This window comes from Carcharodon carcharias (assembly GCF_017639515.1).
Source record: "Carcharodon carcharias isolate sCarCar2 chromosome 29 unlocalized genomic scaffold, sCarCar2.pri SUPER_29_unloc_1, whole genome shotgun sequence".
In the NCBI taxonomy this organism is placed as follows: Eukaryota; Metazoa; Chordata; class Chondrichthyes; order Lamniformes; family Lamnidae; genus Carcharodon; species Carcharodon carcharias.
Window position 1 is genome coordinate 2,863,003 of NW_024470654.1, and position 23,188 is coordinate 2,886,190.

The following is a 23,188-nucleotide window of genomic DNA, read 5'->3' on the forward strand; positions in this document are numbered from 1 at the left end:
CCCAGTTCTTTCACTCCATATCCCAGTGCAGATTGCTCCGTATCCCAGTACAGATCACGTATCCCAGTACAGGTCACACAATATCCCAGCACAGATTGCTCCATGTCCGAGCACCTATTGCTCCGTATCCCAGCACAGATCACGTCATATCCCAGTAAAGATCACACCTTATCCCAGTGCAGATCACACCATATCCCACTTAAGAACAACACGTATCCAGGTACAGATGGCCCCGTAGCCCAGTACCCATCGCTCCATATCCCAGTAGAGATCACCCTGTATCCCAGTACAAATCACGCCCAATCCCAGTAAAGATCACACTTTATTCCAGTACAGATCACTCCATACTGCAGTAAAAATCATACCCAATCCCAGTACAGGTCACGCCATATCTGAGTATAGAACACATAGTATCCGCGTACAGATCATGTCATATCCGGGACAGATCCCTCCGTGTCCCAGTACAGATCACTCCTTCTCACAGTGCAGATCACACCATATCCCAGTGCAGATCACTCCTTATCCCAGTGCAGATCACTCCCTATCCCAGTATAGATCACACCGTGTCCCAGTGCAGATCAGACCGTATCCCAGTACAGATTGATCCGTATCCCAGTGCAGATAACCCCGGGTCCCAATACATATCACGCTGTATCCCCGTACTGATCACTCCGTATCCCAGTGAATTTCCCACCATATCCTGGGCAGATCGCTCCATGTCCCAGTGCAGATCACACTGTATCCCAGTGCAGATGAAACTGTATCCCAGTTCAGATCGCTCCGTATCCCAGTTCAGATCACTCTGTATCCCAGTTCAGATCACTCCATATCCCAGTTCAGATCGCTCCGTATCCCCGTTCAGATCGCCCCGTATCCAAGTGCAGATTTCTCTGTATCCGAGTGCAGATCCGTCCGTATCCCAGTTCAGATCACTTCATATCCCAGTGCAGATCACTCCGTTTCCCCGTGCAGATCACTCTGTATCCCAGTTCAGATCGCTCCGTATCCCAGTTCAGGTCGCTCTGTATCTCAGTTCAGATCACTGCATATCCCAGTTCAGATCACTTTGTATCTCAGTGCAGATCACTCTGCATCGCAGTGCAGATCGCTCCATATCCCAGTGCAGATTTCTCCGTATCTGAGTGCAGATCCGTCCATATCCCAGTTCAGATCGCTTCATATCCCAATGCAGAACGCTCCATATCTGTGTGCAGATCACCCCATATCCCAGTACCTATCAGTCCCTATCCCAGTGCAGATCACCCTGTATCCCAGGGAAGATTGCTCCGTATCCCAGTGCAGACCCATCCATATACCAGTTCAGATCGCTCCATATCCGAGTGCAGATCACCCAGTATCCCTGTACTTATCAGTCCCTATCCCAGTGCAGATCACACTGTAGCCCAGGGCAGATCGCTCCATATCCCAGTGCAGATCACTCCATACCTCAGTACAGATCACTCTGTATCCCAGTTCAGATTGCTCCGTATCCCAGTGCACGTCGCTCCATATCCCAGAGCAGATCACCCTGTATCCCATTCATATCACTCCGTATCCAAGTACAGATCGCTCCGTATCCCAGTTCAGATCGCTCGGTATCCCAGTACATATCATTCCATATCCCAGTGCAGATCACTCCATATCCGAGTGCAGATCGCTCCGTATCCCAGTTCAAATCACTCCATATCCCAGTTCAGATCACTCTGTATCCCAGTACAGATCACTCCATATCACAGTTCAGATCACTCCGTATCCCAGGTCAGATCACTCCATTTCCCAGTTCAGATCGCTCTGTATCCTAGTGCAGATCACTTCATATCCTTGTGCAGATCACCCCGTATCACCGTTCAGATCGCTCCCTATCCCAGTACTTATCAGTCCCTATCCCAGTGCAGATCACACTGCATCCCAGGGAAGATTGCTCTGTATCCCAGTACTTATCAGTCCCTATCCGAGTGCAGATCACACTGTATCCCAGAACAGAAGGCTCTGTCACCCAGTGCAGATCCATCCGTATCTCAGTTCAGATCACTCCGCATCCCAGTTCAGATCGCTCTGTATCCCATTGCATTTGCTCCGTATCCCAGTGCAGATCGCTCCGTTTCCCAGTAGAGATCACTCCATACTCCAGTACAGATCACGTATCCTTTTACAGATCACACCGTATCCCAGAACAGATTGCTCCATATACTAGCACAGATTGCTGTGTATCCCAGCAGAGATCACGTTGTATCCCAGTAAAGATCACACCGTATCCCAGTACAGATCACTCCGTATCCCAGTGCTGATCACTCCATATCACAGTTCAGATCACTCCATATCCCAGGTCAGATCACTCCATTTCCCAGTTCAGATCGCTCTGTATCCTAGTGCAGATCACTTCATACCCGTGTGCAGATCACCCCGTATCGCCGTTCAGATCGCTCTCTATCCCAGTACTTATCAGTCCCTATCCCAGTGAAGATCACACTGTATCCCAGGGAAGATTGCTCCGTATCCCAGTACTTATCAGTCCCTATCCAAGTGCAGATCACACTGTATCCCCGAACAGAAGGCTCTGTATCCCAGTGCAGATCCATCCGTATCTCAGTTCAGATCACTCCGTATCCCAGTTCAGATCGCTCCGTATCCCACTGCATTTCGCTCCGTATCCCAGTGCAGATCGCTCCGTTTCCCACTTCTGATCACTCCGTATCCCAGTTCAGATCACTTCGTATCCCAGTACAGATTGTTCCATAACCCAGTGCAGATGGCTCTGTATCCCAGTTCAGATCGCTCTGTATCCCAGCGCAGATCGCTCCATATCCCAGTGCAGATCGCTCCATATTCGAGTGCAGATTTCTCCGTATCCGAGAGCAGATCTGTCCGTATCCCAGCACAGCTCGCTCCGTATCCCAGTGCAGATCACTATGTATACCAGTTCAGATCGATCCGTATCCCACTGCAGATCAATCCGTATCCCAGTGCAATTACTCTGTATCCCAGTGCAGATCGCTCCGTATCCCAGTGCAGATTTCTCCGTATCTGAATGCAGATCCATCCGTATCCCAGTTCAGATCGTTCCATTTCCCAGTTCAGATCGCTGCATATCCCAGTTCAGATCACTCTGTATCCCACTGCAGATCACTCTGTATCCCAGTTCAGATCACTCTGTATCCCAGTGCAGATCACTCTGTATCCCAGTTCAGATCGCTCCATATCCCACTTCAGATCCCTCCGTATACCAATACTGTTCACTCCATACTCCAGTACAGATCACCTATCCTTGTACAGATCACACCGTATCCCAGAACTGATTGCTCCATATCCCAACACAGATTGCTCTGTATCCCAGCAGAGATCATGTCGTACCCCAGTAAAGATCACAAAGTATCCCAGTGCAGATCAGTTGTATCCCAGTACAGATCACTCCGTATCCCAGTGCAAATCACAACATATCCCAGGGCAGATCACTCCATATCCCAGTTCAGATCATGCCGTATCCCGGTACAGATCGCTCCTTTTCCCAGTGCAGATCACTCCATATCCCTCTGCAGATCACTCCGTAACCCAGTACAGATCACCCCATATCCCAGTACAGATCACCTATCCTAGCACAGATCACACCGTATCCCAGAACAGATGGGTCCATATCACAGCACAAATTGCTCTGTAGCACAGCACAGATCACGCCACATCCCAGTACAGATCAAGCCGTATCTCAGTACAAATCACCCCGTATCCCTCTACAGATCATCCCGTATCCCAGAACAGATTGCTCCATATCCCAGCACAGATCACATCATATACCAATACAGATCACCCCATATCCCAGTGCAGATCACCCCGTATCCCAATACAGATCACCAGGTATCCCAGTATAGATCACCTCCTATACCAGTACAGATCACCCCGTATCCTTGTACAGATCACCTCTACCCCAGTACAAATCACACCGTATCCCAGAACAGATTGCTCCATATCCCAGAACAGATCACGTCATATCCCAGTACTGATCCCGTTGTATCCCAATATAGATCACGCTGTATCCCGGTAGATATCACCTCCTATCCCTGTACAGATCAACCCTTATCCCAGTATAGGACACGCCATTTCAAAGTGCAGATTGCTGCATTTCCCAATACAGATCACTCGTATCCAAGTGCAGATCACACCATATCCCAGTACAGAAAATGTCATATCCCAGTACTGATTGCACTGTATCCCAGTACAAATCAATCCGCATCCCAGTGCAGATAACGCCGTATCCCAGTTCAGATCGCTCCGTATCCCAATGCAGATCATTTCGTATCCCAGTGCAGATCACCCTGTATCCCAGGGCAGATCACTCTGTATCCCAGTAAAGATCTTGTCGTATCCCAGTACAGATCATATCAGATCCCAGTGCAGATCACACCATATCCCAGTACAGATTGCTCCATATCCCAGTGCAGAGTGCTCCATATCCAAGTACAGATCACCCCATATCCCATTGCAGATCAAACCATATCCTAGTGCAGATCACTCCGTATCGCATTGCAGATAATGGCAAATCCCAGTACTTATCAAGCCATATCCCAGTACAGATCGCTCCGTATCCCAGTGCAGATTGCTCTGTATCCGAGTGCATATCACCCTGTTTCCCAGTGCAGATCACACCATATCCCAGTTCAGAACACCCCGTATCCCGGTACAGATCGCTCCGTATCCCAGTGCAGATCGCTCCATATCCCAGTTCAGATCGCTCCATATCCCAGGTCAGATCGCTCCGTCTCCCAGTACAGATCACTCTGTATCCCAGTGCAGATCGCTCCATATCCTTTACAGACGCTCTGTATCCCAGTACAGATCACGTGTCCCAGTACAGATCACACCATATCCCAGAACAAATTGCTCCATATCCCAGAATAAATTGCTCCATATCCCAGCACAGATTGCTCCATATCCCAGCACTGATTGCTCCATATCCCAAAACATATCACGCCGTATCCCAGTACCGTTCGCTCCGTATCCCAGTTCAGATCGCTCCGTCTCTCAGTGCAGATCACTCTGTATCCCAGTGCAGATCGCTCCGTATCCCAGTGCAGATCGCTCCATATCCCAGTTCAGAATGCTCCATATCCCAGGTCAGATCGCTCCGTCTCCCAGTACAGATCACTCCGTATCCCAGTGTAGATCGCTCCATATCCTATACAGTTCGCTCTGTATCCCAGTACAGATCACGTGTCCCAGTACAGATCACACCATATCCCAAAACAAATTGCTCCATATCCCAGAATAAATTGCTCCATATCCCAGCACAGATTGCTCCATATCCCAGCCCTGATTGCTCCATATCCCAGGACAGATCACGTCGTATCCCGGTAAGGATCACACCGTCTCCTGGTGCAGATCACACCATATCCCAGTTAAGAGCACCACGTATCCAGGTAGGGATGGCCCCGTAGCCCAGTACAAATTGCTCCGTGTCCCAGTAGAGATCATCCTGTTTCGCAATACAAATCACGCCCGATCCCAGTACAGATCATGCCTGATCCCAGTACAGTTCACTCCATACTTCAGTACAAATCACGCCTGATCCCAGTAGAGGTCACACCATATCCGAGTATAGAATACACAGTACCCCAGTACAGATCATGTTGTATCCAGGACAGATCACTCCATATCCCAGTGCAGATTGCTCCATATCCCAGTTCAGATCATTCATTTCCCAGTTCAGATAACGCCGTATCCCAGCACAGATCACTTCGTATCCCAGTGCAGATCACTCCGTATCCCAGTACAGATCACTCCGTATATCAGTGCAGATCACACCGTATCCCAGTGCAGATCGCTCCATATCCCTGTACAGATCGATCTGTATCCCAGTGCAGATAACACCGTATCCCAGTACAGATCGATCCATATCCCAGTGCAGATAAACCCATGTCCCAATACATATCACGCCGTATCCCAGGACCAATCGCTCTGTATCCCAATGCAGTTCACGCCGTATCCCAGTACAGATTGCTCCGTATCCCAGTACAGATTGCTCCGAATCCCAGTACAGATCCGTCGTTTCCCAGTAAAGATCACACCATATCCCGGTGTAGATCACAGCATATCCCATTTAAGAGCATCATGTATCCAGGTACAGGTGGCCCCATAGCCCAGTGCAGATCACTCCGTATCCCAGTGCAGATTGCTCCATATCCCAGTGCAGATCGCTCTGTATCCCAGGTCAGATCGCTCTGTCTCCCAGTACAGATCACATATCCCAGTACAGATCACACCATATCCCAGTACAGATCACTCCATATCCCAGTGCAGATCACTCCGTGTCCCAGTACAGATCACGCATCCCAATACAGATCACATCGCATCCTGGTGCTGATCACACCATATCCCATTTAAAAGCACCATGTATTTAGGTACGGATGGCCCCGTAGCCCAGTGAAGATCACTCCCTATCCCAGTAGAGATCACCACGTTTCGCAATACAAATCACGCCCTATCCCAGTACATGTCACGCTTTATCCCAGTACAGATCACTCCATTCTGCAGTACAAATCACGCCCGATCCAAGTACAGGTCACGCCATATCCGAGTATAGAATACACAGTATCCCAGTACAGATCATATCATATCCGGGACAGATCACTCCATAGCACAGTACAGATCACTGCTTATTCCAGTACAGATCACTCCATATCCCAATGAAGATCACTCCATATCCCAGTACAGATCATGTATCCCAGTACAGATCACATCGTATCCCAGTAAAGATCACACCGTATCCTGGTGCAGATCACACCATATCCCAATTAAAAGCACCACATATCCAGGTACAGATGGCCCCGTAGCCCAGTGCAGAACTCTCCCTATCCCAGTAGAGATCATCATGTTTCGCAATACAAATCACGCCCTATCCCAGTACATATCATGCTTTATCCCAGTAAAGATCACTCCGTACTGAAGTACAAATCATGCCCAATCCAAGTACAGGTCATGCCATATCCGAGTATACAATACACAGTATTCCAGTACAGATCATATCGTATCCGGGACAGATCACTCCATATCCCAGTTCATATCACTCCGTATCCCAGTTCAGATCGCTCCGTATCCCAGTACATATCATTCCATATCCCAGTGCAGATCACTCCATATCCGAGTGCAGATCGCTCCGTATCCCAGTTCAAATCACTCCATATCCCAGTTCAGATCACTCTATATCCCAGTTCAGATCACTCTGTATCCCAGTACAGATCACTCCATATCACAGTTCAGATCACTCCGTATCCCAGGTCAGATCACTCCATTTCCCAGTTCAGATCGCTCTGTATCCTAGTGCAGATCACTTCATATCCTTGTGCAGATCACCCCGTATCACCGTTCAGATCGCTCCCTATCCCAGTACTTATCAGTCCCTATCCCAGTGCAGATCACACTGCATCCCAGGGAAGATTGCTCTGTATCCCAGTACTTATCAGTCCCTATCCGAGTGCAGATCACACTGTATCCCAGAACAGAAGGCTCTGTATCCCAGTGCAGATCCATCCGTATCTCAGTTCAGATCACTCCGCATCCCAGTTCAGATCGCTCTGTATCCCATTGCATTTTGCTCCGTATCCCAGTGCAGATCGCTCCGTTTCCCACTTCTGATCGCTCCGTATCCCAGTTCAGATCACTCCGTATCCCAGTAGAGATCACTCCATACTCCAGTACAGATCACGTATCCTTTTACAGATCACACCGTATCCCAGAACAGATTGCTCCATATACTAGCACAGATTGCTGTGTATCCCAGCAGAGATCACGTTGTATCCCAGTAAAGATCACACCGTATCCCAGTACAGATCACTCCGTATCCCAGTGCTGATCACTCCATATCACAGTTCAGATCACTCCATATCCCAGGTCAGATCACTCCATTTCCCAGTTCAGATCGCTCTGTATCCTAGTGCAGATCACTTCATATCCTTGTGCAGATCACCCCGTATCACCGTTCAGATCGCTCCCTATCCCAGTACTTATCAGTCCCTATCCCAGTGCAGATCACACTGCATCCCAGGGAAGATTGCTCTGTATCCCAGTACTTATCAGTCCCTATCCGAGTGCAGATCACACTGTATCCCAGAACAGAAGGCTCTGTATCCCAGTGCAGATCCATCCGTATCTCAGTTCAGATCACTCCGCATCCCAGTTCAGATCGCTCTGTATCCCATTGCATTTTGCTCCGTATCCCAGTGCAGATCGCTCCGTTTCCCACTTCTGATCGCTCCGTATCCCAGTTCAGATCACTCCGTATCCCAGTAGAGATCACTCCATACTCCAGTACAGATCACGTATCCTTTTACAGATCACACCGTATCCCAGAACAGATTGCTCCATATACTAGCACAGATTGCTGTGTATCCCAGCAGAGATCACGTTGTATCCCAGTAAAGATCACACCGTATCCCAGTACAGATCACTCCGTTTCCCAGTGCTGATCACTCCATATCACAGTTCAGATCACTCCATATCCCAGGTCAGATCACTCCATTTCCCAGTTCAGATCGCTCTGTATCCTAGTGCAGATCACTTCATATCCTTGTGCAGATCACCCCGTATCACCGTTCAGATCGCTCCCTATCCCAGTACTTATCAGTCCCTATCCCAGTGCAGATCACACTGCATCCCAGGGAAGATTGCTCTGTATCCCAGTACTTATCAGTCCCTATCCGAGTGCAGATCACACTGTATCCCAGAACAGAAGGCTCTGTATCCCAGTGCAGATCCATCCGTATCTCAGTTCAGATCACTCCTCATCCCAGTTCAGATCGCTCTGTATCCCATTGCATTTTGCTCTGTATCCCAGTGCAGATCGCTCCGTTTCCCACTTCTGATCGCTCCGTATCCCAGTTCAGATCACTCCGTATCCCAGTAGAGATCACTCCATACTCCAGTACAGATCACGTATCCTTTTACAGATCACACCGTATCCCAGAACAGATTGCTCCATATACTAGCACAGATTGCTGTGTATCCCAGCAGAGATCACGTTGTATCCCAGTAAAGATCACACCGTATCCCAGTACAGATCACTCCGTATCCCAGTGCTGATCACTCCATATCACAGTTCAGATCACTCCATATCCCAGGTCAGATCACTCCATTTCCCAGTTCAGGTCGCTCTGTATCCTAGTGCAGATCACTTCATACCCGTGTGCAGATCACCCCGTATCGCCGTTCAGATCGCTCTCTATCCCAGTACTTATCAGTCCCTATCCGAGTGCAGATCACACTGTATCCCTTAGCAGAAGGCTCTGTATCCCAGTGCAGATCCATCCGTATCTCAGTTCAGATCACTCCGTATCCCAGTTCAGATCGCTCCGTATCCCACTGCACTTCGCTCCGTATCCCAGTGCAGATCGCTCCGTTTCCCACTTCTGATCACTCCGTATCCCAGTTCAGATCACTTCGTATCCCAGTACAGATTGTTCCATAACCCAGTTCAGATCGCTCTGTATCCCAGCGCAGATCGCTCCATATCCCAGTGCAGATCGCTCCATATTCGAGTGCAGATTTCTCCGTATCCGAGAGCAGATCTGTCCGTATCCCAGCACAGCTCGCTCCGTATCCCAGTGCAGATCACTATGTATACCAGTTCAGATCGATCCGTATCCCACTGCAGATCAATCCGTATCCCAGTGCAATTACTCTGTATCCCAGTGCAGATCGCTCCGTATCCCAGTGCAGATTTCTCCGTATCTGAATGCAGATCCATCCGTATCCCAGTTCAGATCGTTCCATTTCCCAGTTCAGATCACTGCATATCCCAGTTCAGATCACTCTGTATCCCACTGCAGATCACTCTGTATCCCAGTTCAGATCACTCTGTATCCCAGTGCAGATCACTCTGTATCCCAGTTCAGATCGCTCCATATCCCACTTCAGATCCCTCCGTATACCAATACTGTTCACTCCATACTCCAGTACAGATCACCTATCCTTGTACAGATCACACCGTATCCCAGAACTGATTGCTCCATATCCCAACACAGATTGCTCTGTATCCCAGCAGAGATCATGTCGTACCCCAGTAAAGATCACAAAGTATCCCAGTGCAGATCAGTTGTATCCCAGTACAGATCACTCCGTATCCCAGTGCAAATCACAACATATCCCAGGGCAGATCACTCCATATCCCAGTTCAGATCATGCCGTATCCCGGTACAGATCGCTCCTTTTCCCAGTGCAGATCACTCCATATCCCTCTGCAGATCACTCCGTAACCCAGTACAGATCACCCCATATCCCAGTACAGATCACCTATCCAAGCACAGATCACACCGTATCCCAGAACAGATGGGTCCATATCACAGCACAAATTGCTCTGTAGCACAGCACAGATCACGCCACATCCCAGTACAGATCAAGCCGTATCTCAGTACAAATCACCCCGTATCCCTCTACAGATCATCCCGTATCCCAGAACAGATTGCTCCATATCCCAGCACAGATCACATCATATACCAATACAGATCACCCCATATCCCAGTGCAGATCACCCCGTATCCCAATACAGATCACCAGGTATCCCAGTATAGATCACCTCCTATACCAGTACAGATCACCCCATATCCTTGTACAGATCACCTCTACCCCAGTACAAATCACACCGTATCCCAGAACAGATTGCTCCATATCCCAGAACAGATCACGTCATATCCCAGTACTGATCCCGTTGTATCCCAATATAGATCACGCTGTATCCCGGTAGATATCACCTCCTATCCCTGTACAGATCAACCCTTATCCCAGTATAGGACACGCCATTTCAAAGTGCAGATTGCTGCATTTCCCAATACAGATCACTCGTATCCAAGTGCAGATCACACCATATCCCAGTACAGAAAATGTCATATCCCAGTACTGATTGCTCTGTATCCCAGTACAAATCAATCCGCATCCCAGTGCAGATAACGCCGTATCCCAGTTCAGATCGCTCCGTATCCCAATGCAGATCATTTCGTATCCCAGTGCAGATCACCCTGTATCCCAGGGCAGATCACTCTGTATCCCAGTAAAGATCTTGTCGTATCCCAGTACAGATCATATCAGATCCCAGTGCAGATCACACCATATCCCAGTACAGATTGCTCCATATCCCAGTGCAGAGTGCTCCATATCCAAGTACAGATCACCCCATATCCCATTGCAGATCAAACCATATCCTAGTGCAGATCACTCCGTATCGCATTGCAGATAATGGCAAATCCCAGTACTTATCAAGCCATATCCCAGTACAGATCGCTCCGTATCCCAGTGCAGATTGCTCTGTATCCCAGTGCATATCACCCTGTTTCCCAGTGCAGATCACACCATATCCCAATTCAGAACACCCCATATCCCGGTACAGATCGCTCCGTATCCCAGTGCAGATCGCTCCATATCCCAGTTCAGATCGCTCCATATCCCAGGTCAGATCGCTCCATATCCCAGGTCAGATCGCTCCGTCTCCCAGTGCAGATCACTCTGTATCCCAGTGCAGATCGCTCCATATCCTTTACAGACGCTCTGTATCCCAGTACAGATCACGTGTCCCAGTACAGATCACACCATATCCCAGAACAAATTGCTCCATATCCCAGAATAAATTGCTCCATATCCCAGCACAGATTGCTCCATATCCCAGCACTGATTGCTCCATATCCCAAAACATATCACGCCGTATCCCAGTACCGTTCGCTCCGTATCCCAGTTCAGATCGCTCCGTCTCCCAGTGCAGATGACTCTGTATCCCAGTGCAGATCGCTCCGTATCCCAGTGCAGATCGCTCCATATCCCAGTTCAGATTGCTCCATATCCCAGGTCAGATCGCTCCGTCTCCCAGTACAGATCACTCCGTATCCCAGTGTAGATCGCTCCATATCCTATACAGTTCGCTCTGTATCCCAGTACAGATCACGTGTCCCAGTACAGATCACACCATATCCCAGAACAAATTGCTCCATATCCCAGAATAAATTGCTCCATATCCCAGCACAGATTGCTCCATATCCCAGCACTGATTGCTCCATATCCCAAAACATATCACGCCGTATCCCAGTACCGTTCGCTCCGTATCCCAGTTCAGATCGCTCCGTCTCTCAGTGCAGATCACTCTGTATCCCAGTGCAGATCGCTCCGTATCCCAGTGCAGATCGCTCCATATCCCAGTTCAGAATGCTCCATATCCCAGGTCAGATCGCTCCGTCTCCCAGTACAGATCACTCCGTATCCCAGTGTAGATCGCTCCATATCCTATACAGTTCGCTCTGTATCCCAGTACAGATCACGTGTCCCAGTACAGATCACACCATATCCCAAAACAAATTGCTCCATATCCCAGAATAAATTGCTCCATATCCCAGCACAGATTGCTCCATATCCCAGCCCTGATTGCTCCATATCCCAGGACAGATCACGTCGTATCCCGGTAAGGATCACACCGTCTCCTGGTGCAGATCACACCATATCCCAGTTAAGAGCACCACGTATCCAGGTAGGGATGGCCCCGTAGCCCAGTACAAATTGCTCCGTGTCCCAGTAGAGATCATCCTGTTTCGCAATACAAATCACGCCCGATCCCAGTACAGATCATGCCTGATCCCAGTACAGTTCACTCCATACTTCAGTACAAATCACGCCTGATCCCAGTAGAGGTCACACCATATCCGAGTATAGAATACACAGTACCCCAGTACAGATCATGTTGTATCCAGGACAGATCACTCCATATCCCAGTGCAGATTGCTCCATATCCCAGTTCAGATCATTCATTTCCCAGTTCAGATAACGCCGTATCCCAGCACAGATCACTTCGTATCCCAGTGCAGATCACACCGTATCCCAGTACAGATCACTCCGTATATCAGTGCAGATCACACCGTATCCCAGTGCAGATCACTCCATATCCCTGTACAGATCGATCTGTATCCCAGTGCAGATAATACCGTATCCCAGTACAGATCGATCTGTATCCCAGTGCAGATAAACCCATGTCCCAATACATATCACGCCGTATCCCAGGACCAATCGCTCTGTATCCCAATGCAGTTCACGCCGTATCCCAGTACAGATTGCTCCGTATCCCAGTACAGATTGCTCCGAATCCCAGTACAGATCCGTCGTTTCCCAGTAAAGATCACACCATATCCCGGTGTAGATCACAGCATATCCCATTTAAGAGCATCATGTATCCAGGTACAGGTGGCCCCATAGCCCAGTGCAGATCACTCCGTATCCCAGTGCAGATTGCTCCATATCCCAGTGCAGATCGCTCTGTATCCCAGGTCAGATCGCTCTGTCTCCCAGTACAGATCACATATCCCAGTACAGATCACACCATATCCCAGTACAGATCACTCCATATCCCAGTGCAGATCACTCCGTGTCCCAGTACAGATCACGCATCCCAATACAGATCACATCGTATCCTGGTGCTGATCACACCATATCCCATTTAAAAGCACCATGTATCCAGGTACGGATGGCCCCGTAGCCCAGTGAAGATCACTCCCTATCCCAGTAGAGATCACCACGTTTCGCAATACAAATCACGCCCTATCCCAGTACATGTCACACTTTATCCCAGTACAGATCACTCCATTCTGCAGTACAAATCACGCCCGATCCAAGTACAGGTCACGCCATATCCGAGTATAGAATACACAGTATCCCAGTACAGATCATATCATATCCGGGACAGATCACTCCATAGCACAGTACAGATCACTCCTTATTCCAGTACAGATCACTCCATATCCCAATGAAGATCACTCCATATCCCAGTACAGATCATGTATCCCAGTACAGATCACATCGTATCCCAGTAAAGATCACACCGTATCCTGGTGCAGATCACACCATATCCCATTTAAAAGCACCACATATCCAGGTACGGATGGCCCCGTAGCCCAGTGCAGAACTCTCCCTATCCCAGTAGAGATCATCATGTTTCACAATACAAATCACGCCCTATCCCAGTACATGTCATGCTTTATCCCAGTAAAGATCACTCCGTACTGAAGTACAAATCATGCCCAATCCAAGTACAGGTCATGCCATATCCGAGTATACAATACACAGTATTCCAGTACAGATCATATCGTATCCGGGACAGATCACTCCATATCCCAGTTCATATCACTCCGTATCCCAGTTCAGATCGCTCCGTATCCCAGTACATATCATTCCGTATCCCAGTGCAGATCACTCCGTATCCCAGTGCAGATCTCTCCTATTCCAGTTCAGATCGCTCCATATCCCAGTTCAGATCGCTCCATATCCCAGCACAGATCACTCCATATCCCAGTACAGATCACTCCATATCCCAGTGCAGATCATACTGTATCCCAGTACAGATCACTTCGTATCCCAGTTCAGATCGCTCTGTATCCCAGTTCAGATCGCTCCGTATCCCAGTTCAGATCGCTCCATTTACCAGTTCAGATCGCTCCATATCCCAGTACAGATCAGTCCATGTCCAAGTGCAGATCACTCCGTATCCCAGTACAGATTGCTTCATATCCCAGTACAGATCGATCCATATACCAGTGCAGATGACACCATAACCCAGTAAATATCAGGCTGTATCCCAGTACTGATTGCTCCATATCCCTGTGCATATCCCACCATATCCCAGTACAGATTGCTCCATATCCCTGTGCAGATCACACAGTATCCCAGGACAGATCGCTACATATCTCAGTATAGATCGCTCTGTATCCCAGTGCAGATTACCCTTTATCTGAGTACATATCACTCCATATCCCAGTACAGATCACTCTGTATTCCAGTGCAAATAACCCCGTATACCAGTGCAGATCGCCCTGTATCCCAGTGCAGATCACATATCCCAGTTCAGATCACACCATATCCCCAGAACAGATTGCTCCATATCCGAGCACTGATTGCTCCATTTCCCACCACAGATCATGTCGTATCCCAGTAAAGATCACACCGTATCCTGGTGCAGATCACACCATATCCCAGTTAACAACACCACGTATCCCAGTACAGATCAATCCGTATCCCAGGGCAGATAAACCCATATCCCAGTACATATCACGCCATATCCCAGTACAGATCGCTCCATATCCCAGTGCAGATCACTCCGTATCCCAGTTAAGATCGCTCCGTATACCGGTGCAGATCACCCCGTATCCCAGTGCAGATCACACTGTATCCCCATTCAGAACACCCCATATCCCTCTACAGATCGATCCGTATCCCAGTGCAGATCGCTCCGTATCCCAGTAAAGATCACTCCATTTCCCAGTGCAGATCACTCCGTAACCCAATACAGATCGATGCATATCCCAGTGCAGATAACCACGAATCACAGTACGTATCACGTCATATCCCAGTACCCATCGCTCCGTATCCCAGTGCATATCCCACCATATCCCAGTGCAGATCGCTCCATATCCCAGTGCAGATTGCTCCTTATCCCAGTTCAGATCGCTCCGTATCCCAGTTCAGATCGCTCCGTATCCCAATACAGATCTTACCATGTCCCAGTGTAGGTCACACCGTATCGCAAAATAGATTACTCTGTATCTCAGTGCAGATCACAGCATATCCCAGTACAGATCATTCTGTATCCCAGTACAGATCGATCCATATCCCAGTGCAGATAACCCTGTATCCCAATACATATCACGCCGCATCCCAGTACAGTTGATTCCGTATCCCAGTGCAGATCGCTCCATATCCCAGTTCAGGTCGCTCCATATCCCAGTTCAGATAGCTCCATATTCCAGTGCAGATCGCTCTGTATCCCAGTGCAGATCGCTCTGTATCCCAATACAGATCACACCATATCCCAGCACAGATTGCTCCATATCCAAGCACTGATTGCTCCGTATCCCAGCACAGATCATGTCGTATCCCAGTAAAGATCACACCGTATCCTGGTGCAGATCACACCATATCTGAGTTAGAAGCACCACGTTTCCAGGTACAGATGGCCCCATAGCCCAGTACTGATCGCACTGTGTCCCAGTAGAGATCACCCCATTTAGCATTACAAATCACGCCCAATCCCAGTACAGGTCACGACCTTTCCGAGTATAGAATACACAGTACCCCAGTACAGATCAAGTCATATCTGGGACAGATCACTCCATATCCCAGTGCAGATCACTCCGTATCCCAGTGCAGATCACACCATATCCCTGTACAGATCAATCTATATCCCAGTGCAGATAACCCTGTATCGCAGTACATATCACGCCATATCCCAGTACCGATCGCTCCGTATCGCAGTGCATATCGTACCAAATCCCAGTGCAGATCACTCCGTATCCCAGTGCAGATCCCTCTGTATCCCAGTGCACATCACCCTGTATCCCAGTGCAGATCACACTGCATCCCAGTACAGAACACCCCGTATCCCAGTAAAGATCTTTACGTATCCCAGTGAAGATCACACCATATCCCAGTTCAGAACACTCCACATCCCCATACAGATCGCTCCGTATCCCATTACAGATCGATACAAATCCCAGTGCAGATAACCCCGTATCCCAGTGCATATCACACCATATCCCAGTGCAAATCACTCCGTATCCCAGTGCAGATTGGTCCGTATCCCAGAGCAGATAACCCTGTATCCCAGTGTAGACCACACCATATCCCACTTCAGAACACTCCATAACCCAGTACAGGTTGCTCTGTACCCCCGTGCAGATTGCTCTGTATCCCAGAACAGATCTGTCCGTATCCCAGTGCAGATCGCTCTGTATCCCAGTACAGATCGCTCTGTATCCCAGTGCATATCCTAAAATATCCCAGCGCAGATTGCTCTGTATCACAGTACAGATCAGTCCGTATCCCAGTTCAGATCGCTCTGTATCCCAGTAAAGATCACTCTGTATCCCAGTGCATATCCTAAAATATCCCAGCGCAGATAACCCCGTATCCCAGTGCAGATAACCCAAATATCCCAGCACATATCACCCGTATCCCAGTACCGATCACTCTGTATCCCAGTGCATATCCTAAAATATCCCAGCGCAGATCGCTCCATATCCCAGTGCAGATCCCTCCATACCCCAGTGCACATCACCCTATATCCCAGAGCAGATCACACCATATCCCAGTTCAGAACATCGCGTATCCCAGTACAGATCTTTAAATATCCCAGTGCAGATCACTCCATATCCCAGTACAGATCACACCGTATCCCAGTGCAGATCGCTCCATATCCCAGTGCAGATCTCTCCGTATCCCAGTTCTGATCACTCTGTATCCCAGTTCAGATCGCTGCACATTCCAGTGGAGATCGCTCCGCATCCCAGTACTGATCACTCCATATACCAGTATAGATCACGTATCCGAGTACAGCTCACACCATATCACAGAACAGAATGATCCATATCGCAGCACAGATTGGTCCATATCGCAGTACAGATCACGTCATCTCCCAGTGCAGATCGCTCCGTATCCCGGTACAGATCGCTCCATATCACTGTGCAGATCGCTCTGTATCCCAGTAAAGATCACTCTGTATCCCAGTTCATATCCTAAAATATCCCAGCGCAGATAACCCCGTATCCCAGTGCAGATAACCCAAATATCCCAGCACATATCACCCCGTATCCCAGTACCGATCACTCTGTATCCCAGTGCATATCCTAAAATATCCCAGCGCAGATCGCTCCATATCCCAGTGCAGATCCCTCCATATCCCAGTGCACATCACCCTATATCCCAGAGCAGATCACACCATATCCCAGTTCAGAACATCCCGTATCCCAGTACAGATCTTTAAATATCCCAGTGCAGATTGCTCCATATCCCAGTACAGATCACACAGTATCCCAGTGCAGATCGCTCCATAGCCCAGTGCAGATCTCTCCGTATCCCAGTTCTGATCACTCCGTATCCCAGTTCAAATCGCTGCACATTCCAGTGGAGATCGCTCCGCATCCCAGTACTGATCACTCCATATACCAGTACAGATCACGTATCCGAGTACAGCTCACACCATATCACAGAAGAGATTGATCCATATCCCAGCACAGATTGGTCCATATCGCAGTACAGATCACATCGTATCCCAGTGCAGATCGCTCCGTATCCCGGTACAGACCGCTCCATATCCCCGTGCAGATCGCTCCGTATCCCAGTTCTGATTCGCTGTATCCCAGTGCAGATTGCTCTGTATCCCAGTGCAGATCACTCCGTATCCCAGTACAGATTGTTCCATATCCCTGTGCAGATCGCTCCGTATCCCAGTTCTGATCACTCCGTATCCCAGTACAGATCAGTCCGTTTCCCAGTGCAGATCACTCCGTATCCAAATACAGATCGATGCGTATCCCAGTGCAGATAACCATGTATCACAGTATGTATCACGTCATATCCCAGCACCCATCGCTCCGCATCCCAGTGCATATCCCACCATATCCCAGTGCAGATTGCTCCATATCCCAGTGCAGATCACTCCATATCACAGTGCAGATCAAACCCTATCCCAGTACAGATCACACCGTATCCCAGTACACATCACACCGTATCCCAGTACAGATCGCTCCGTATTCCAGTGCAGATCGCTCCATATGCCAGTTCAGATCACACTGTATCCCAGTACAGACCACACCGTTTCCCAGTACAGATCACTCCGTATCCCAGTGCAGATCACACCGTATCCCAGTACAGACCACACCGTATCCCAGTACAGATCACTCCGTATCCCAATGCAGATCACACCGTATCCCAGTACAGACCACATCGTATCCCAGTACAGATCGCTCCGTGTCGCTGGAATGATCAATTTGCATCCCAGTGCAGATCTCCCCGTATCATAGTAAAGATACCCCATATACCAGTACTGATCATTCCATATCCGAGTACGGGTCACCCCGTATCCCAGTACAGATCACCTCCTATCCCAGTACAGATCACCTCCTGACCCAGTACAGATCACCTCCTATCCCAGTACAGATCATGTTGTATCCAAGTAAATAATCTGCCGTATCCAAGTACAGATCGCTCCATATCGCCCCAGTACCGAACACCTCCTATCTGAAAACAGATCACACCATCTCCCAGTACAGATTGCTCCATGTCGCAGTACAGTTCACCCTGTATCCCAGTACAGATCACCCTGTATCTCAGTACAGATCACCCTGTATCCCAGTACAGATCACCTCCTATCTCAGTACAAATTAGACCATCACCCAGGACACATTGCTCCGTATCCCAGTACAGTTCACCCCGTATCCCAGTGCAGATCACTTCATATCCCAGTACAGATCACGTCTTATCCAAGTAAAGAATATGCTGATTCCAAGCACAGATCGCTCCTTATCGCAGTACAGATCATACCATATCCCACTGCGGATCACACCATATCCCAGCACAGATCACATCGTATCTCTCTGCAGATCACACCGTATCCCAGTGCAGATCACTCTGCATCCCAGTACAGATCACTCCCTATCCCAGTGCAGATCACACCGTATCCCAGTACAGATTGCTGCATATCCCAGTACAGATCAATATGAATCCCAGTGCAGATAACCCCGTATCCCAGTGCATATCACACCATACCGCAGTGCAGATCGCTCTGTTTCCCAGTGCAGATCGCTCTGTATCCCAGGGCAGATCACCCTGTATCCCAGTGTAGATCACATCATCTCCCACTTCAGAACACTCCGTAACCCAGTACAGGTTGCTCTGTATCCCAGTGCAGATTGCTCTGTATCCCAGTACAGATCAGTTCGTATCCCAATGCAGGTTGCTCTTTATCCCAGTACAGATCTCTCTGTATCCCAGTGCAGATCACATCGTATCCCAGTACAGATCGCCCCGTATCCCAGTACAGATCGATCTGTATCCCAGTGCAGATCGATCCATATCCCAGTGCAGATAACCCAAATATCCAAGCTTTTATCACGCCATATCCCAGTACTGCTTGTTCCATATCCCAGTACAGATCACTCCGTATTCCAGTGCAGATAACCCCATATACCAGTGCAGATTGCCCTGTAACCCAGGGCAGATCACTCCATATCCCAGCACCGATCATGACATATCCCAGTACAGATCATACCATATCCCAGTGAAGATCACACTGTATCCCAGTTCAGAGCACCCCTCATCATGGTACATATCGCTCCATATCCCAGTGCAGATCTCTCCGTATCCCAGTTCTGATCACTCTGTATCCCAGTTCAGATCGCTGCACATTCCAGTGGAGATCGCTCCGCATCCCTGTACAGATCACTCCATGTACCAGTACAGATCACGTATCCGAGTACAGCTCACACTATATCACAGAACAGATTGATCCATATCCCAGCACAGAACACGTTGTATCCCAGTGCAGATCGCTCCGTATCCCAGTTCTGATCATTCCGTATCCTAGTACAGTTCACTCCGTTTCCCAGTGCAGATCACTCCGTATCCCAATACAGATCGCTGCGTATCCCAGTGCAGATAACCATGTATCACAGTACGTATCGCGTCATATCCCAGTACCCATCGCTCCGTATCCCAGTGCATATCCCACCATATCCCAGTGCAGATTGCTCCAAATCCCAGTGCAGATCACTCCATATCCCAGTGCAGATCGCTCCGTATTCCAGTTCAGATCACATCGTATCCCAGTACACTTCAGACCATATCCCAGTACTGATCGCTCCGTATACCAGTGCAGATCGCTCCGTATACCAGTGCAGATCACACCGTATCCCAGTACAAACCACAATGTATCCCAGTACAGATCGCTCCGTGTCGCAGGACATATCAATTCGCATCCCAGTGCAGATCTCCACGTATCCCAGTAAAGATCCCCCATATGCCTGTACTGATTCATTCCATATCCGAGTATGGATCACCCCGTATCCCAGTACAGATCACCTCCTATCCCAGTACAGATCACCTCCTAACCCAGTACAGATCACCTCCTATCCCAGTAGAGATCACACCATCTCCCAGTACAGATTGCTCCGTTTCCCAGTACAGTTCACCCCGTATCCCAGTACAGATCACCCCGTAACCCAGCGCAGATCACCTCCTATCCCAGTACAGATCATGTAGTATCCAAGTAAATAATCTGCCATATCCAAGTACAGATCGCTCCATATCTCAGTACCGAACACCTCCTATCCGAGTACAGATCACACCATCTCCCAATACAGATTGCTCCATATCCCAGTACAGTTCACCCTGTATCCCAGTACAGATCACCCTGTATCTCAGTACAGATCACCCTGTATCCCAGTACACATCACCTCCTATCTCAGTTCAGATTACACCATCTCCCAGGACACATTGCTCCGTATCCCAGTACAGTTCACCCCGTATCCCAGTGCAGATCACTTCATATCCAGTACAGATCACGTCTTATCCAAATAAAGAATACGCCGATTCCAAGCACAGATCGCTCCTTATCGCGGTACAGATCATACCTTATCCCACTGTGGATGACACCACATCCCAGTACAGAAAACGTCGTATCTCTGTGCAGATCACACCGTATCCCAGTGCAGATCACTCTGTATCCCAATACAAATCACTCCCTATCCCAGTGCAGATCACACCATATCCCAGTACAGATTGCTGCATATCCCAGTACAGATCGTTATGAATCCCAATGCAGATAACCCCGCATCCCAGTGCATAGCACACCATACCGCAGTGCAGAATGCTCTTTTTCCCAGTGCAGATCGCTCTGTATCCCAGGGCAGATCACTCTGTATCCCAGTGTAGATCACATCATCTCCCACTTCAGAACACTCTGTAACCCAGTACAGGTCGCTCTGTATCCCAGTGCAGATTGCTCTGTGTCCCAGTACAGATCAGTCCGTATCCCAAAGCAGGTTGCTCTGTATCCCAGTACAGATCACTCTGTATCCCAGTGCAGATCACACCGTATCCCAGTACAGATCGCCCCGTATCCAAGTACAGATCGATCTGTATTCCAGTGCAGATCGATCCGTATCCCAGTGCAGATAACTCAAATATCCCAGCTTTTATCACGCCATGTCCCAGTATTCCTTGCTCCATATTCCAGTACAGATCACTCCATATTCCAGTGCAGATAAACCCGTATACCAGTGCAGATTGCCCTGTATCCCAGGGCAGATCGTTCCATATCCCAGTACCGATCATGACGTATCCCAGTACCGATCATACCATATCCCAGTGCAGATCACACTGTATCCCAGTTCAGAACACCCCGCATCATGGTACATATCGCTCCATATCCCAGTGCAGATCTCTCCGTATCCCAGTTCTGATCACTCTGTATCCCAGTTCAGATCGCTGCACATGCCAGTGGAGATCGCTCCGCATCCCAGTACAGATCACTCCATATACCAGTACAGATCAGGTATCCGAGTACAGCTCACACCATATCACAGAACAGATTGATCCATATCCCAGCACAGATTGGTCCGTATCCCAGTACAGATCACATTGTATCCCAGTGCAGATCGCTCCGTATCCCAGTGCAGATCGCTCCGTATCCCAGTTCTGATCACTCCGTATCCAAGTACAGATCACTCGTTTTCCCAGTGCAGATCACTCCATATCCCAATACAGACCGATGCGTATCCCACTGCAGATAACCACGTATCACAGTACGTATCACGTCATATCCCAGCACCCATCGCTCCGTATCCCAGTGCATAACCCACCATATCCCAGTGCAGATTGCTCCATATCCCAGTGCAGATCGCTCCATATCCCAATGCAGATCACACCCTATCCCAGTACAGATCACACCGTATCCCAGTACACATCACACCATATCCCAGTACAGATTGCTCCGTTTCCCAGTACAGTTCACCCCGTATCCCAGTACAGATCACCCCGTAACCCAGCGCAGATCACCTCCTATCCCAGTACAGATCATGTTGTATCCAAGTAAATAATCTGCCGTATCCAAGTACAGATCGCTCCATATCTCAGTACCGAACACCTCCTATCCGAGTACAGATCACACCAACTCCCAATACAGATTGCTCCATATCCCAGTACAGTTCACCCTGTATCCCAGTACAGATCACCCTGTATCTCAGTACAGATCACCCTGTATCCCAGTACACATCACCTCCTATCTCAGTTCAGATTACACCATCTCCCAGGACACATTGCTCCGTATCCCAGTACAGTTCACCCTGTATCCCAGTGCAGATCACTTCATATCCAGTACAGATCACGTCTTATCCAAATAAAGAATACG